We start from the raw sequence: 4276 nt of genomic DNA on the forward strand, positions 1-4276 counted from the left end.
ATGACTGATTGCCATCTTAGGCCCAATCCCCCAGGGAGCGGGCCTAAGCCAGCAGGTGGTCATCCCCTGAGGGGTCCCAGACTGTGAGAGGGCACAGACTGGGCTGAGGGACCCCCCTCCCCCCTGAGTGCACAATTGTTTGTGCACCAGGCCTCTAGTCCTATATAATAAAAGGCTAATATGCAAATGTTGGGGCTGGCCTGCCAATCACCCGTGACCCCTCCCCCTGGCTGGCCTGTGCACGAATTTGTGCACTGGGCCTCTACTTCCATAATTAAAACCAAACAAAGGGAGGATTTCCATCTTAAAGAACTAAACAGGCATTTTGGTCAACACAGTCTTAGCAATGGAACCTGGACAACATGTATCAGATATGGTAGGGAAATTTCTCTATATATATTATTAAAAAATCAGCCAGATATGAACTGTTACAGAAATAAAATAAGATGGCAAATTTTAATAAACCGTTTAAATTATTTTCTTAAAGAGACTTCCTCACTGTCAGAAATCTTGAATAGCCTACTAGTCAGTCATCAGAAGCTATTCTTTACATAATTGATGAAGTTGGCTTCCACTTTGGGAAGGTAGCCATCTTTTTCTATAATTGCTTGCATTTTTGCCTTAATGTCTTCTACAGAACTAGGTCTTTTTGGTGTTTTATGAGTTTGTTTTGTGTGTGTGTGTGTGTGTGTGTGTGTGTGTGTGTGTGTGTGTGTGTGTGTGTGTTAGAATTCGTGTTGATGGTTTTGAGTCCTTTTCATTCTGGTTTGAGTTTTGTGCATTTTTGGTTGGAGTATCTCGTACAGATTTCTTTACTGGAGCTTTTTCTTCAGCTTCCTCATCCTCAAAATCATCATCATCTTCTTCAGCAGCAGCAAGTTTTACTTTTTTCTGTGGAATCTTACTACCACTTCCAGTGGCAGAATGCTTTCCAGATATACTTAGGAGTTTCATGACCTCCTCCTCTTCATCTTCTGACTCTGCATCTTCCGCCACAGCTGCTAAGTGCTGCCACTAAGATGCTCATGCCCTGAACCACATTTCAATTGGAAGGCAGTAGGTGGTGCTATTTCAAAGCCACCAAAAGAAACTGTTGGCTGAACACACACCTTTAAAGTTGCCAGTGTTATTTTAACTGACCTGCCTCATAATTCATTGCCTCAGCTTCAACAATGTGCAGTTAATTCATCCTTTGCACCAGCCCCTAAACTGACCAACTGTAAAGATAACTGGTGCTCATTTTCATCATTATCCACCCTAAAGTGGTAATCTTTGCTCTCCTTTGGTGTACAACCAAAAATATAGTTTTTGGGCCTCATAGGGGTCATGTCCATGTCCATGGAATCTTCCATGGGGGTGGTGGCACACACTTCCATGGGAGAGAAGGCAGACGGCAGTGAAAGATTTCTTTTCCACAGAACAGACACTCGGGACAGAAACACCAGGGCCAGAGTCATTTCTGTATAGAAATGTCAATGTACTATTTTGATACTATCTTTATGGTGGAATATATAGATAGAAAATATGATCTAAGGGTAATGTTTCTCTTTCTTATCAGCTGATTTTCTAGCTGAGGGCCAAATTCTACAAACAGGTATGATTTATCAATGTAGTTGGGTTAATTTGAAATGAAACAGGCTTTTGCCCATTGAAATGAAGATCCACAAAACAAAATATTTCTTCTGATATAGTTTACAAAGAGGCTTTAATGATTTCCTTCTAATGAGATGTCTGAGTTTATGTTGAAATGGGTCATCAGTAAAACCTCTGATGCACCTGGACATGAGTAGTTATTTTAGTGAAAATTAGCATCCAAGAATAACTTCTATGGTTCTCATAATCTCACTATGCCATTATGCCATATAAACTTCTCACTCCAATTTCAGCTTTCTTTGGTTTCCCTTTTAGTTTTTGCCCTCATAGATCTGGCAAGAGTAGGCTTACAGTTGTTCATATGGGGAATAATGCCATAATTAATAAATAATACAAGAATAAACTCTGTTTTTCATATACTCACAGCTATAAACCCACTCTTTCTCCACCTTGTGTAAGTCTTAGTTTGTATAAGAAGTTCATGTTAGATATTTTCTTGTCTGAGATAGCATGTGTTTATTTTGTTCGAAGTTCAAAGCAATGCTGGCTTCTTGACTTAGATTATGAGCAAATACATAGTTCTTAACTTTCAGTAAAAAAAAAAAAAAAAAAAAAAAATTCTTGCAGCAAGGCAGCTCAGAGCAAGTATGTGGCTTTCTGTATTGGGCCTGTGCTTTTTATTAGCTAGTTCATTATGTATGAGGACCTGTCCCATCTTTGGTAGCCAGTCGGCTTACTTCAGCTAAATATCATATTCTTAAAAGGCCTTTGGAATTGAAAACAACCTAACGCCCTGTTTAGATTTATGGCTGTCATTCTTCTGGTTAGAATTGCACATAGATCTTGCAACAGTAGCAAAGATACATCCACAATAGCTGTCAACCAGGATGATCATTAAACTCAGTTTCCAGTCAAGACTCCCTGCCACATGGCACCTCAGGAACACTAGACAGAGCATCGAAGATGCCAAGACTCATACTTTTAACTTAGGGCTGGTGGAAGGATAAAATAAAGCAAATGACCCATGAGAATAAAACTCCTGGCAGTAGGTTCCTGTCTCCAGGTTATTTTGTTTATAGACAAAAACAAATCATTCATATTTAGAAATGTACATTGCTTATTGTTATCTTACATAAAACGTTAGATTTCTAAAATGCATTTCTCATTATGATGTTGTATTTCAAATGGTGATTTTTTTCTGCCTTTGAGTTCTTCATGTGACCTGCCTCCCCAGTCCTCACATTTTATCTCCCTGCAAAACTACTTGTACATATAGAGTCAGATACACAGCAATAATATTTTTCAGACTTAAATAAATTCCAGATAATTAGCAGTTGTTAAATAAGTTAATAAATAAGTTAATGAACTTTAACGTGTCCTCCAATTTCTTTCTAAAATAATCATGAAACCTCTTCATCTATTTTTACATGGGTGGTAATCACTGAGATACTGAAGGGATAATACAGCAAGGTGGAGGAACAATTGTCTCATTTCACTCATTGGCTCTGGAGTGGTGGGTCTTCCTCAAAGTTTCTGGTAGTGACTAATGGTAGGAAAGGGAACTCAGAGAACGATCAGATTTCCCAGGCTTTCCACACAGAGAAGATATACTCAGTCTATTTTTCATCACACAGAAAATGGTTTTAGACTTGCCATGTGCCACCTACTCTGAGAGCTGGGAGCACGGCAGAAAGCAAATTTTACAAAAGTAGTTGTCCTCATGGAATGACTAACTAGAGCAGTGGTTCTCAACTTTCCTAATGCCATGACACTTTAATACAGTTCCTCATGTTGTGGTGACCCCCAATGTCATTGTTACAAATTGAACATAATTAAAGCATAGTGATTAATCACAAAACAATATGTAATTATATATGTGTTTTCCCATGGTCTTAGGCAACCCCTGTGAAAGGGTCGTTCGACCCCCAAAGGGGTCGCGACTCACAGGTTGAGAACCGCTGTACTAGAGTCTGGAAGGCTTAAAATTAATAAAAAAATATATAATGCAGTATTTAAAAATTGATCTGAAGAAATATAAAACAGGAGAAACTGATAAGAAATGCTGAGAAAATAAGAGGAGATGAGGTCAGAGAGGAAACAAGCCGCCAGGTCAGTTAGAGAACAACAGTGGCCTTTATTCTGAGTGTCATGATCATACGAGAAATTTATGAGCGGGGAAGTGTGTTGATCTGAAATTTGTTTTAAAATCATTCCTCTGACTGCTTGGTTAAACATAGACAAGGGGCAGGGATGGAATCCGAAAATTGATCAGGAAGCAACTGTAATAATCCAAGCAAGAGATATTGGAGGCTCAGACCAGTCAGCTTTGATATCAGAATGATGTTCAATTCATAAGCTCAATTTGCAAGCCATCCAAATTTTTCCTTGTTAAAGAATTGTTTCCATATCTTAGAAACATATGGAAAAGAGTTTATATGTGGGAGATGAGAAAGCTTCATTTATCATTGAAGTATGAAGATTATCCCTTGAGAAACAGTGAAAATTGATGTAAAGATCTAGATAATTACTCTGCCCTCATTAAGTACTGATGTGCTATAAAGACGTCTGCCTCACTCCCCCATGTGGAGATTGCCTTTTTACTCTCTCTGTGTTCATATAGCTCTAGGCAACTATATGTGCAAAATTATAGTCTACCCCAACCTAGTCATAGTGTTTAGATCAG

At 38.6% G+C, this 4276-nt stretch overlaps 1 pseudogene; it reads right to left on the reverse strand.

Moving 5' to 3' along the window:
• Positions 1-501: 501 nt before the first annotated feature.
• LOC132211407 (nucleophosmin-like) lies at positions 502-1352 on the reverse strand (annotated as a pseudogene).
• Between the last annotated feature and the right edge of the window lie 2924 nt (positions 1353-4276).

This window comes from Myotis daubentonii, chromosome 10, assembly GCF_963259705.1.
Source record: "Myotis daubentonii chromosome 10, mMyoDau2.1, whole genome shotgun sequence".
NCBI lineage: Eukaryota > Metazoa > Chordata > Mammalia > Chiroptera > Vespertilionidae > Myotis > Myotis daubentonii.